The sequence below is a fragment of the Manis javanica genome, chromosome 17, assembly GCF_040802235.1.
Source record: "Manis javanica isolate MJ-LG chromosome 17, MJ_LKY, whole genome shotgun sequence".
In the NCBI taxonomy this organism is placed as follows: Eukaryota; Metazoa; Chordata; class Mammalia; order Pholidota; family Manidae; genus Manis; species Manis javanica.
The window spans coordinates 36,555,244-36,570,017 of record NC_133172.1 but is presented as its reverse complement, the minus strand read 5'-3'; the positions used below and the strand labels follow the sequence as shown (position 1 = coordinate 36,570,017).

General features: G+C 46.1%; 1 long non-coding RNA gene across 2 annotated transcripts; it reads left to right on the top strand.

Moving 5' to 3' along the window:
* Nucleotides 1-4,183: 4,183 nt before the first annotated feature.
* Nucleotides 4,184-13,937, top strand: LOC108385889 (uncharacterized). Of its 2 annotated transcripts, none has more exons than XR_005056794.2 (3): nucleotides 4,184-4,550; nucleotides 4,643-4,716; nucleotides 9,193-13,937. It is a non-coding gene; the product is annotated as an uncharacterized lncRNA (long non-coding RNA). The 2 variants fall into 2 exon arrangements; XR_001850419.2 differs by having other exon boundaries at nucleotides 4,184-4,716; nucleotides 9,193-9,312; nucleotides 13,773-13,937.
* Nucleotides 13,938-14,774: the final 837 nt, after the last annotated feature.

Below are 14,774 nucleotides of genomic sequence, written 5' to 3'. Positions count from 1 at the left end.
AATCAAAGAGAAACATCAAAGAAACCAAGATGAGGACCCTCTTCAGAATGGTCTGGAATCTTCTAGCTGTCAGCAGCCAGGCAGGCTGCGGGAAGAGGATGAGCTCACAGAACTGGGGACAAGGCCTTGGGCTGAGGGCGGAGCGATGAGAACACCCACTGCCGAGGGGAAGGTGGGCGTGGCATGAGCCACAGGAGGGGAATCGGACTCTGGCAGAAGGGCCCTGGGAGCAGCCAGTCCAGTGCCACCAACAGGAGGCCCTGCCCTTTGCCTCCCTGGCTTTCTGAACTCTTCTCAAGTGACTGCTGGTATATCCCTTAATGTGACATTGTGGAAGCTCAGAAAAACATATCTGTGAAGGGCTTTTAATCATGTCAGAGAAGACATTAAATATAATGTTAAGCAAAACCATTATATTGTGTTTACTGTGTGCCAGGTACTGTTCTAAGTCCTTTCAGAGTTATTCTTCAAATCTACCCTATGAAGCAGGTAGTAGTATTATCTCTCATTAAAAGTTGAGGACGCTGAGCAGGAAACAAGAGGTCAAGTGCCTCAAACAATGTCACATGGCTGTGCGTTTAAGGCTGGGATTTGACTATAGGTAGTTGAACCCAGAAACTGTGCTTGCAGTCAACATGCTTTACTCTTCTGTATAAAACCAATAATATGACCAGGAACAAGACTGAAGGGATGGTCAGAGATTGCCCAACTTGCCCAGAAGGTGGATTATAGATATTTGTTTTCTGGATGCATTTGTTCTTTGCTATTTTAGAATACCCTAAGGTAAGTCAGCATTATTTTTATAATGGGAAAAAGTCAACAACTAAATGAAAAAAATTCTACCTACCCTTTTATTGGTTCTATGGGAATCTTGGCCACTCTAAGCCCATGCTGACTCAGTCGTCTCTGAAATCCCAAACCACTTAGGTCCCTCCCGTCCCCGTATTGGACTTCACTGTTGGCTAAGGGGTTGGTGAGTTCGAGTTATTGCTCGGACATTTCAAGCTCTACTTGATGCTCTGGGGAAAATGGAAATACTCACATCTCAAACCTTTCTTTCTCATTCATCCTGTGTAAGAAAATAACTTCATGTTGTTCTAAGCCACTAAGTTTTCTGTAACTTGTTACAGTGGCAATTGGAAACGAATACACACACCTAGTAAAGGATAGTTAGTATGTGGACCTGGACTGTCCCACTTCATAGCTTAAACTCTCCACCATAATATTGGACCTCCATCAGTGTCTCCCAGAACAGGGGTCCAGGACAACTCTTTGGGGTTCTCTATCCTAGGATCAATGAAGGCAAGCGTGTGGATAAGTCGGGGTGGAAGGGAGCCGAGCAGAGAGAATATTCTGGATGGGGGAGACTGCCTACAAAGTCCCCGAAGCAGCAGACAAGAAATCAGTAGGTGAGGGGGCCAGGCTGGGTGGCAAGCAGGAGGAGGCCTACCCAGGCTGATGTGGAATGCGCCTGGATGCTGCGGGCTCTGTGAGCAGCCACAGGAAAGATGAACAGAAGCTGTAGGGCTGACCCCAGCAAACCGGCCCAGAGCCTGTGCCGGACAGCAGCCCGCCTCGCTCAGTCTCCCTACCTGTGGAAAAAGGATAGGAGCACATCCCTCCTAGAGTTGCTGAGGGCCCCAGGAGCTGGCCAGGCCAGCTGGACCTCACTGGCAGAGGCAAGGCCACCCTGACCTACTGGCATCTTGTGCCATAGTTTGGTGAAGATGTTCCCCCTGGGTCACATCCAACTCACACCAAGTCTGCTGGACCGTGGAATGCTGGTGGGAGCAGGGCCACTGGCAGGGGAGGTGCTGGAGGGGGGCCTTGCTCCTAATACCTCTGGTCTCACAATTCAGTGTTTATTTTCCCTCAAGCTGGGCTGGCAGTTTGTCTCTGATGTTCCTGCCCTGTGAGATCATCAGCTTCCTGAGGCCCCATTCAAGACTGAATGCCATTCATTCATTCATTCATTCATTCATCCATCCATCCATCACATGCTTATTCAGTCCTTACTAAGTGTGTTGGAGAGACAGAGATGATCAGTGTCCAGCCCACAGGGAACTCACATCTAGCCAGAGCAACATGAAAGTGCGATGTAGCTGTGCATGGTGGCCCTGCCAATCTGGGTGATCCAAATGGGTGGCCCACAGGCCTGAAACAGCCAACAGATGCATTTTGTTTGGCTCGCACAGTTATTTTCATCCTCATTTACTTATCAATTTACCCAGATTGAGAGGTTTCACAGGGACGCCTTTGTTGCCCTTGAAAAGCTAGAAGCTCTGGCAAACCAGGTTCACATTTCCTTTCCACACAGTCAGGGGTGAAGCTAAGTAGAGCTGCCCCTTCCGGTTCATCACCATCTCCCTCCTCCTGGGTCCTGTGTCTCCTCAGAACCGGAGAGCGTCAGGATCCACTGCCATGCTTGCGTTGCTGCTTGTCTTGCGGAAGTTAAGACAACAGTGACATGTGACATATTTTCTTGTTTCCATCTAAAGAGGGAAAGCAAAAGCTAAAAAAAAAAAGTGAGTTTGAATGGTTTCCTAATGCTCGAACCATTTGGTTTATTTATATTACCTAGAGTAGCAGTCAGGATATTTGGGGTTATTCTGTGACAACACCCAACCCCTAAATCCCGTGGGCTTAAAAAGCTAAAAGGCTTATTTCTCATTTGTGCTCTCAGTCCATTGTAGGCTGGCCTGCTCCACATCTCCTCATGCCAGGACAGACTGTTGGAGTGGCTGCCCCCTTAAATATGGTAGATGGGCAAGGAGCTCCAAGGGCTTCCCACCTGTAATGAATTGTTCCAGCACAGAAGTGGCACATGTCACTTCCACTCACAGCTCAACCGGCCAGAACTAGTCACATGGCCCCATTTAATCAAAGGGAGCTAGGAAAACCAATCCTACATGTGCCCCAAAGGGAGTGACCTGGAGTTATTGGTGTACAGCGTTCATGATCCCCCATAAGTGCCTGGTCCCTTCAGCATGAGCTTGGAGAACCCACTTTATAGATGGAAAGACTGTGGCCTAAAGAGGGGAAGAGACTTCATAATAACCCTATGCCAGGCCCAATACTGAGCACTTCCACATGTTATAAATTTTGCTTTAGTTGAGTGCTCGGGCTCTGAATATGGACTCAAATCTAGGAGTAACACCTGGCTCTGCCACTCTCTGGGATACAGTGTTGGGCAAATTACAAAGCTTTCCGGCATAACTGTAAAGGGGCTGACCCTGGGACCTGCCTCATAAAGCTGTTTTCAGGGTTAAAGTAGATGGTGCACAGTCTAAAGTCCTCAGCGTTGTGATAAAACTTTAGTGCACACTGGCCACCACAACACCTAGAAGAGGTTCAGGGAGGTTAAGTCACTTGTCACAGTTCCTGCAGCAGAACTGGGTTTTAAGCTCCAGTCTTCGAACTCCCAGACAAGTGCTCACAACTCTGCACTTAGCTGCCTTTCCTTACTTGAGAAACTTCCTTCTTCAGAGACAGTTCCCAGCATCTGTGGCCTTTATGATCTCTTCTCTGGAAATAATCCTTGGCTGTCATGAGTCCCAGAAATCACTGCATGCTGCTCTGTGAGCTCAGGACTCCAATGAACATCCACACACCTTCTCTTGACCCTGGGGCAGACGGGTGATCCCCATGCTGGGACCCAGGACCTTTTGATGTTTCTTATATGTGCTCGTATGGGCTCACTGGCTGACCGTGACAAGGTACTTCACTCTGAGCCGCACTGCGCAATGGGAAAGTTAAAAATTCTTCAACCGTTCTCCCAGCTCTAAAGCTTTCTCAAAGATTGTACCTCCTTCCTTCCCTGTACCACAGGGATGACGTTCTCAGGTCACAGATGTGCAAGTATCTTGAAAATTCAAGAATTGCACAGTGGCTAAGAGTCCGGGCTTTGCTTTGGAGGCCAACAATTCAAGGGTTTAAATCCCAGCCCCTACTTGTTGAACTTGGAGAAATGTTCTTAAGCTCTTTCCATCTTAGTTTCCTCATATATCAAAAGGGTATAATAAAAGTACCTCATTCATATCGTTGTGAATATTAAACAATGATTAATTGAAGCAATGCCTGGCGCCAAGAAGTGCTTAATAAATATTAGCTGTGTGCCAGGAGCCCCTGTTATTATAAAAGCCTCTGTTCTTAAAGAATGTGTAAACTCACGGGGAGACAAGAAGTGCCTCTGAAGTACAGTCTGGGGACAATAGGATTGTCTGGTATTCATCGTGAATTCAGAGACTGTGGTACAGGTTGTCAGAGCTGCAGGAAGCAGAGAAGGGTGGCTTGGAAGAATTAGGAAGGTTTCTCTAAGGAGGGCATTGATGGGAGGATTTGGCTGAGAAAGGGTAGGTTTCAATGACAGGGTGTTTTGTGGGGAACACTACCCCAGGTGAAAGAAGGAATAGACCAGGAATCACTTTTCTTGGTCACTCATATGCCTCCCATGATATGTCAGTCGCTGTGTTCAGTGCCAAGGACACAAGATGAATATGGCAATTCAGTATCATAGCTAACACCAGGGGCACTGAGTCAGACATACTTGGGTAAGAATCCCAGAGCTGTCACTTTCGAGCTGTGTGATCTTGGCCAAGCTGTGAAACCTCTCTGAGATTTACTTCTCCATTCTGCAAAATAGGGATAATAATAGCACCTCATCATGGGGCCATTGTGAGGATTAAATGAACTGCCTGAAAAAGAAGTCAGCCCCTGGTAAGTGACAGTCATTGTTGCTCTCCTTAGTACATGGGTGTTTTGCATTGTAATGTTGTGGGGTACAATGTGTGAGAAATACAGCTTCTGACTGAGAATTGTACAAAACTCAAAGAATAAATGATCTGTGATGCATCCTGACTCCCCAGACTATGGGATGGTCCTACACATGAATGAAAAGGATTCCAGAACAGTGCTACTCAAAGGGTATTCCATGCTCCCACACTAGCTTGCAACTCTTTGTAAAAGATCTGTAATAAGGCAACTATAGAGGTTGAGGGTAAATGTTTAGAAACTTTTGTAGCAATTTCACATTGCTGTGACATCCAAATGCATACTCAGTAGACTTGTCTCATTGAAAAGGGTGCAGACCAGTTCAGCTATTATTGAGCTTACATTGTAAATTGCACGTGACTCAAGCTGCTTACCAGTCATGTGCAGTAGGACCATGTGCTAACCCACAACGCACTGAAAATATTTCAAAAGAGGCCTCTACAGCAGGTAGTTTGAGAAACACTGTCCCATAGGTAGGCAGAGAACTTTGATTTTGAGTGGGTAGATATCAGAGAGGGTCCACTAGGGAAACAAAAAGTGCTCTGGGTGGTTCAGACATACAGAATTTAAAAGAGGGGATTGGTCACATAGATCTGGAAAACCAAACAAGGGGCAATGTTACAACCCAGAGATTGGCTATCACAGGAAGCTGCTAATACTCCTAGTGCTGGAGGGACAAGATCATGTGCTGCAACCAAAATCAAGATTCAGGGTTGTTCAGAAGGGAGCTTGCCCCATGGCTAGGGCTTCTAAGCAGGAGCTAGAGCCATGGAAGAGATGTATGCACTACCACAGATAGAGAAAACAGAGAGAGAAAGATAAATACTCCAACTTTCCTCCTCCTCTCACCCCCTAGTATTCTGCCAGTGCATTCCAGAAACCAGTTGGCAAGACAGCTTGGGAATAGAGAGCAGGGGAAGGACAGTGAATGGATCTGAAATAAAATAAGCCAGTGAGTGTCACAGGCGGCAACAGAGAGTAGAAAACCAGGCAGATGGAATGACCTCCAGTTTTCTTTTGACCATGATGGTGTTGTTAATGGATTAGGACGTCTTACCAGCGCACTGTCTTTTGTTAAGAGCAAGTAAAATGGTACTCACTTTACATTCCTAGAGTTTGGAAGGGTGGGGGAGAAGAAACGGGAGTTTCTGTACCACCCACTCCAAGGGCAGGGTCAAGAAACAGTAATAAGTCTGTTTCTACAGATTATTTTCCTTCCAATGTCCCTCTTGTAACTTCCAAATGGAAAAAAATTCCATAAACTCTGTGATGTCCCCCAGTTTCGAAATGGAGCTGTTAGAACCAAAGGATGTGTGCATCATGGAGAATACTTAGAAGAATTTCAGGGAAAACTTTAAAAAGAAAAAACAAAACAAAACAAAAAACAGGAGGTTGGGAGAATAGAACACTTGTAGGAAGAACCTGCCACACTGGGATGCAGGGAGAAAATTGATATTAATGAAACATCATGAGCGAATTAAGACAGCCAAAGTGCTCTCAGATGTCTGTGGGGGACTGCTCCCCTCACCGGCTTTTGGAAAAAGTTAACATGTAAAAGTTCCTCATAAACAAAAGTATTTTAAGAATTTCAACTTGGAGACATTCCTGGCTAGCATCGTTCATGCAGTTGGGAATACCTTTGATTAATTCCGGCTGGTAATTAGGTTGAAGAGAGTTTGTGCCAAGCACTCCCAAGAGCGGCATGAAGTGTAGGAGGGAAGACAGGGCACAGGAACAGGCCCTTACCTCCTGCCTTCCCATCCTGAGGTGAGCTGGATGGTGACTTCTGGTTTTAGGCATAAGACCAGTCAACTTCAGCCTGATTCAGGTCATCTGTAAGACTGTCACTGAAACCACCCTGTGTGTATGACTATAGAAGACACCAGCTGGGCTCGGGTGTCTCTCCAGCTCATATCTTTTCTGAGAACAGCTTCTCCCTACTCTACAACCATATTTAAATCACAAGATCCCAGCCGTGGACATAGCAGATTGGACCAGGAGTGATCACCTGACTAAAGCTGAGCCAACCAGATTCTCTCTCCACAGCATATGGAACTAAGAGATGTTAGTGTCTACTCATTGCTTGAACTGTGTAAAGTATACACATTCAGAAAATGCTGGCTGCCTGCCTTTCACAGAGAAGCCAATTTACAGAGAGATGAAGAAATCCAGAGAAAAAAGGTGATTCGAGGCAATGAGTCTTGAGAGAGAATCTGGTTTTGGGACTCTGGTTCCTGTCCCCCATAAGGTCTAGTTTCATGGCCTCTGTTTGGGTTTTGAGAAATGCATCCAAAAATAGTCCTCTTTTTTAAGGCTTGTGTAAGTTTGTGTTTCTGCTCTTTGCCACCAAGACACCAACAATATGAGAAAATGATGGACTTCATGTAATGGCCTAAGATGGCCCCAGTGCCTGCAAGTGGACTAGACAACAATACTTTTTTACTACTCACTTCCATTTAGAAAACATCTATGCAATGTCTCTTAATTCTCTCTTGCATTTTGGGGGTGCCAATAAAAAGAGAAGTGGGTAAAGGTACTGTGCAATTCGATGACTCCCTGATAGCTGCACTGCACTGACCAAAGACAGGTCCTTCCCACCTGCCTTATGTCCCACCATTAGAGACACCCCACTCTATGTAGGTCAACACAGGATGACTCGTGGAGAAGGAGAGAACCCATTGTACAGATGATATGACTGAGACTTAGAGCTTCAGTGACTTCTCCTTGTAGCATCTAGCACAGTTCTGGGTACCAGATTCATCCTTGGTAATACCAACTTAACATCAGCACCATGCTAAGGCCTATGACCCATCTGTGGTCCTTAGAAAAATTTGGCAGCTGTCTTGAGGAAATGATAATCAGTGCTTCCCAACACTGGCTGCACCTTGAAATTACCAGGGACATCTTTTGAAAAAAAGTTCTGATGCCTGTATCACATTCCAGGCCAACTGAATCATAGTCTCTGGGCTTGGGACCTGGGCATGATTATTTTTTAAAAGATGATTATAAGATATAGTCAGAGTTGAGAACAGTTGAGCTGGGTGAATCATTTCTGGAAGAAAGGGAAAGTTAATTGAGCTGATGAGTGCTGGATCTTCACTGTTGAGCTCTGTACAGAAGCCCTGAATGCCTTATCTGAGAGGAGTGAAAGAAAGGGGGAAGAAGATGGTAGAATGGGACAGAACTGAATTTTTCCTACCACCATTAAAGTCAAATCAACTTGGCCTGTCTGAAGGTCATCAGTCATTATACTTCATTAATTTGTACTCAAGGTGAGAAATTATGAATGATCTCAAACTATGAGGAAATGCTTTTGTTCAACAGAGGAAAGATACAAATAAGATAGGCATCCCTTTGACCTGCTTAAGGGAACCAACTGCCCCACCCCACCCCAAACACACACACACACACACACACACACACACACACCAATGGTAGGTTTGCCAATAATACATTGGATTTTAGTTAGTCATTAAAGTAGATCCTTTGGGACCACTATTTGCCAAACACTGTTCCCAGCATATGGTAGAGACTCAATAAATATTTGTTGAATTAATGAGTAAATGAACATATTGTCACCGTAGAAGTCACCACATGCTCTTTGGATTATAGAAGATTTTGAAAGAAATGTAATATTTTTCAGCCCAAACAAAAATGAACTGACCTGCCTCTATCCAGAACTTGGGGGATTATAGGCCACAAACTCCAGACTTTGGACAATTTCCACTAGTTTTGCTTTCAAGTTCCCAAGCTCTAAACTGTCCCCTCTGCATTCTCCAAGGCTGAGTCCAGCCTAGCTCAGTCTTGGCCAATAATGAAAGGGAGAGAGTGGGGCATTTGCACCTCACGTGCACTCCTGTATGGGGAGGCAATCACCCCCTCCACTTGGCCCCTCTGCTGGGCATCACCCTGTTAGGCGATACATCGAGAGGTCAAGGCTTCTCAGACTTGCCAACAGAAATACCAATAACAGCACAGGAATATGAATTCATAATCCTCATGATTTCGGGACATTCCCTGAAGCAATCAGTACCAAAAGGGCTGCTATGAACTAAACCAAATTGTGTTCCCTCCAGATTCCTATGTGGAAGCCTTAACCCCCAGTGTGGCTGTATTTGGAGGTAGTTAAGGTTAAATGAGGTCAAAAGGAGAGCACCTGATCCTTTAGGACTAGTGTCTTTATAAGAAAAGGCAGAGCTCTCTCTTGCACTCAGAGGAAAGGTTATGTAAGGACAAAGCTAGGAAAAGAGTCCAAGAAACATTTTTGAAATTTCTTGAACTATTTTAATAAATTTATGCTGGTGTAATTTATTTAACAATGAAGTCCTTGTTTGCCTTAACATGAAAAATAGCTGTATTTTAAAATGGTATTTTCCCCAGAGTTTCACCTAATCCCTACCTTATCTCCAATTACCTTCCCAGGTGCACATGCCCAGTCTGAAAAGGACACATGAGTGAGTTGAGAAGAGGCTTAAAGGACTGTGACCAGAACAGGGAGGGAGTCATGACCTGAGCCAGGAGGAGTGATTGCTGGAATTGGAGGTGATCACCCTGAAGAGGAGGGGCCGAGGGGCAGGCATGCCAGCTGCCTTCAGATATCAGAGAGGAACCTGAAACATTGGTCAAACTAGGGGCTCCCACATCCCCTTCTGATACATAGAAACATCTTGAACATCCTGGGGATTCTGGTACTTGTCCATTGAGAGGGCAGATATGGAGCTGCCCTCTGGGTATCCCATCAGCCAAGGTTTCATTAAGCTCTAATTTGCACCATGGAAAATAGGATTTGTTTTTCATTTTTCATCTTTAAATAGCATGACTTAAATTGTCTGCTTGCAAACCGTTTTTACCTCTCACACAATCTCCACTCTGGAGATCCACACACCTGACTTCCTTCCCTTCCCTGTAAGTTTTGTTGTTTTAAGCGTGTAGCTCTACAAAGGAGAATTCAGCCAGTGGGGATGAGTTACAGGGAGCTGGGTTTCAGCATAGAAAGGACTATATTCTCCAAGTTAGAGACATCCAGCATGGAATGGATTGATTAAGACAATGTGTAAGGAGGGGCCAAGTGACCTATTTGTGACCAGGGCATCGATTGGAGGTTGTCATTTCCAATTCTGATTTTGTGCTTTAAGAACTGAGATGTATGATGCAAAAACTCCAGGGCTCTGGCTGAACAGCCCCACCTTTGTGGGTTCAACATTTCAGGACTTTAAAGATTGTCTTCCATACTTTCAAAGAGGACCCACTCACCTCCAATTCCTTGAGATCCCTAATTCTTTCTTCTGTCCCATTTGGGGACTTGAACCCAACTTAACTGAGGACTGGAAGGCCCCAGGACAGAGACACCAGAGGTGTGGAGTCTCCAAATGCGCAGGTGGACAAGGTGACAGTGCTCTACAAGGGGTGCCATGCAAAAGCGTACAGGGAGTTCTGCCTGTCACTTTGGACTTCCTAGGCCATTCGTCAATGCCTGTGGGGGCTCAGTGCCCTACCATGAAAAATCAGCTGGCCCTGTGATCACTTCCCAGCTGCCATCCTGAAACGTTTCAATTCATTCCTCCAGCCTCACTTTGCTCCCACAGGCCAACTTCAGTGCCTTCAGTTGCACCAGGAGGGTGTTGCTATTTTTATTTTGTGATCCCTCCCTTTCCAAATGAAACAAAAGATTTCATGTAAGGCATCCAGATTTCCAGTTTCTCTAGGGAATTTGGCTCTGCACCCCAACGGGGCTCAGGTCACCTCCCGTGCTGCTTCCTCTCTGTCACCAGCTGTCCCCTTGTCTCAGTTGGGCACCTCCCCAAGGCAGATGCCGACACCAGGATTGGAGAGCAAGTAGTGATGTGGGAGGTGCGGAGGGTGATGACGTGGGACAGGGTGGGGAAGAAAGCCAGTGAGGTTACTGCTGTGGGAAACTAGGGTGTAATCCTGCCAGGGTCACTGGGTGAGCGTAGACTGTGGCTCACTTTCCCTCCTGAGAGAAGAGGGAACTTGGGTATTTGTACACCAGCTCCTGTCAGTCACAGGTGGAAGCTGCTCCAGCAGAGAGTGGTGGCCACAGAAAGCCCCATGGCAGCGAGGGGCAGGTGGCAGCGGGAAGGCCAGAGTGCCCTCAGAGGGCAAGGCCTGCCCCAGCGGAGGGACACCGGGGGCTTCTGCTAAGCCTCTGTAAGATGTTTGACTTTGCTGCTCTGCTTTAAGCTGTTCCATGCAACCATTACAAAACAGGAAATCAGTTGTCATTTCAGACCTTGTCTGACCCACTGCCTTCACAGTGTTGGGTCTGCATGATGGACCTGGGGAGGTGTAGATCTCAGGCAAGTTGCTCATTGTACCAAAGAGGAAAGTCACCCACTTGGCACAGCTTTGTCCTTCCAAATCCCCGGGGTAGGGCTGACCTTCCGGATGGCAGACAGCACTAGCATTGGGGTCCTCACTTTCCTCCCTGCCATCCGGCCAGGCTGGCCTTTTCTTTCTGGAATATTTATATTCCTCATGTCCTCTGCTCTCTTTTTCATGCCAAGATTAACCAGCCAACTGGTTTTGATGGCGAGTTATGGGGGGGTTAATTGGAGGGGAGGGATTAACAGACCTTTGCTAAGTCAAGTCTCCAGATCTGTGTCATTACAAATGATGCCTTTTAAAGTCTTTCCACCTTTGCTGGCATCCCTTTGCTGAGCAAAGGAAGAACAGCTGATTCCATACAAGGGGTCTCAGTCTGCCCTTGTGACCACAACATTTCCTGGAACCAAAGGGCTGGTAACATGTCCAAACGAGAAGGGTGAGCTCTCTGCCAGGCCCTCCCAGAGAGGAGTTAATCTTCACAATAGGCATGCTTTATTCTGAGAATCTGTCTTGCAAACCCTGCATTGAGGCTGTTGTTTTCAGATTAGAGAGCATGTTGACAGCCTCTCTTCCAAAGAATCTATGGCTTGGGGCTTTTAACTTTGGGATCCATGTCCCCCAACCACTCTGGGATTCATTTTTCCAGAGGTACCAGCCAAGGGCTCCCCCAACCCCTACCCCCAAGTCTTTGCACACCAGGGCCTGGGGTTAGGACTGGCTGTAGCCACTTTTGAGTCAAGAGAACTTCTGGCCCTTTGCTGTCTTGTTCCCTTTTCTCAGACGCTGTAAACGGAAGTATCCAAGGGTTCTTGCCTTCTGAAGTGTGCATTACACTGAGATGGGATGGGTGGGGGGAATAGGGCAAGTACACAAGAACATGGAGCCAAGTGTCTGGGCATTGAAACATATTGCTTAGATCACAAGGCCCTACCGTTTACCAGCTATGCTTTCTTGGGCAAGCCATTTAACCTCACTGTGTCCCTATTTCCTTGTCTAAAAAATGGAAATAATGGTAGTACTTACCTCAAAGGTCTATCAGAATGATAAAATGAGGTGATGTAGGAAAAGCTCCTTGCCTGCACACAGTAAGATCTTGATAAACAGGAGCTGTTTTTGCCTTTCTTCACCATTATCATTGTAATTGTTGATATTATCTGAGCTTCCAGAAATACCAAATCTCAGCTATGGGCTTTCATAAGAGGACTGGGCCACCTCCATTGGGAAGGAACAAAGGTAGCTTCTTAAGTGATGAAGATTTGGTGATGTGCCCTAAAGAATGGGAGGAATTTGGACAGGTGGCAATGTCATGTGGGGAGACAGCAAGTCAGAGAAGAGGAGAGGAGAACATTCCAGGTGGCGGAAGCCAAGTGTGGTGTGAAAGGAGAGATGCCCGTGTGTGCTCGGGGATTAGCCAGGGACATGGTAAGGCTGGAGTGGGTATAAGAGATGCAGACAGGGGGAAGTAAGATGGAAGAGGCAGGCTGGGCCTTGCCTAAAGGGCAGGTTCTGGGGTGGTGGGCCCTGCACATGGTTTTAAACTAGGAGACCTGTTTGATCAGAGTATGGACTATGAGTGCTCAAGAACAAGTCTGCTCTCAGGGACAGGCCAGACTCCTCAGACGGGGAATTTTGCTTTGGTCCTAACAAAATGGCCAGCATGACCACGTGCTTGGATGTTCCATTTGTCCAATTACATCCTTTGCTTCGGCAGCAAAGCTGAGGCTCTGTGTGAGGTACCCAGAGTGGGAGACATGGGACATTTTATTGGATGGTATTGAATTTGTTCAGACACTTGCAATTCCCCTGGAAGGGGCCATGGATATGGAGTTAATTTACCCTCCGACCTGAAGCCACAAAGTTGATAATCACCTGCCACAGTCTACGGGGGAGATGAACTTCATTGCGGGGCTGTTCAATAAATCTGCTATTAGCAGGGAAAGTGCTTACATGCACTTAAAAAAAATTAAACAACAAAATAAGAGCTGTTGATTGACACAGCATCAATAAAGCCATGCGTGTGCACTGTTGACCTTCCCCCACCCCCAGCTGCCAATCTGTGTTTATTAGAAATCAGTTCCTATAAATAGCTTATGGCAGAGAAAACAGTGAGCTGCTCCTCAAATGTGTGACTGTGACATGCTAACTTCCATACATGGCTCTTGGTTGGATTTAGTTAATCATTTGCTGTAGCTGACATGTGGAGCATCAGTTGTGAGGGGTTGCTGTGGGGAGGTGGTTAATAATTTTACCACTGCACCTTTGAAGCAGAATTGCTAGTTCCCCCCAGTCTGTTCTTCTGTGTTGCTGACTAGCTGAACCCCAATTTGTTTTCAGGGGAGCAGTGTGCTTTGCTAAAAAAAGAAAAAAGCTTTCCCCTACCTCTCTGAAGCTGGGATTGAGCACACAGTACTGGCCAATGAGACACAGCTGAGGGGTTCTGGCAAAATTTTTGCTGACCTGATAGATGCGCTACCTCTTTTTCACTGTTCTCGCTCCTTTAAGCCATTTTGTCCAACGAAAAAGGAAACTGGCCTCTCATTCCAGTCCTTGTCTGACTCAGTGTCTTTCCAGTGTTGGGTTGGCATGATGGCACATGTCGTGGGCTTGGGGATCCAGTTTACCTCTTTCTCCTTTCTATTTTCCTCCTGCTTGGAAAGTGGATGAAAGTCTGGAAGTACAGCAACCATATTGTGATTATGAAGTTACCACCTTGAGATTGAGGACCATGGTGTTAAGGATGGTGGAGCAGAAAGATGGATATGGTTCAAGTTCCTGACGTTGTTGAGTTACTTACAGATCCAGGCTTCCTATTCATAAACCTTTTGTTGTATGATGAAAATAAACTCCTTTCTGTTTAAGCCACTATAGAAGGATTATCTGTTAATTACAGCTGAGCATATGCAACTAATTCCAGAATCTCACCTCAAATTTATGCTGCAAGTATGTGAAGATCATGTGCCCAGAATCGGCCAGTATTCAATGTGGGTAAAGCTCAGCAACATGGTAATTAAGAGTTGAGTATGGTGGCTTTTGAATCAAATAGATCTGAGTTCAAATCCAGGAGCCTATTCAATGTGGGTAAAGCTCAGCAACATGGTAATTAAGAGTTGAGTATGGTGGCTTTTGAATCAAATAGATCTGAGTTCAAATCCAGGAGCCAGCTGCTACTTACCAACTCTGTGACCTTGGTGGAGTCTCTTTACGGGTCTGTGCCTCATTTGCCTCATCTGTAAAGTGGAGTAGTATAGGTGGTTATAGGTGGTTATATGGTGAGTGAAAAAGCTCCATCTTGCAAGGAAGAAGAGGCCCTTGCCTGAGGAAGATGAGTCGCTTTACCTGAGCCAAGTGGGTACAGGCATGGCTGAAGAAGGTCCAAAACCTGGGAAAATAACCACCATGAAGAAAGCTTGAAACAACACTGGGCCAGGAGCCCAGAGACCCAGGATCTAGATGGTCATATGTACACAGCTTCCCCTGATCCAAGAAGCAATGCCTGCAGTGTGGGATTCTGCCACAGATCATCTTCCTGGGGATTATTTTCATCTCAAGGCACCTTCGTTCCACAGCCCTTGCTGAACATTGTGGGGCCCCAGGTTTATGCCGAACAATTTTCATTGATGGTCTCATTTCTTCGCTCATCATTCCTCTGGGTAAGTGGT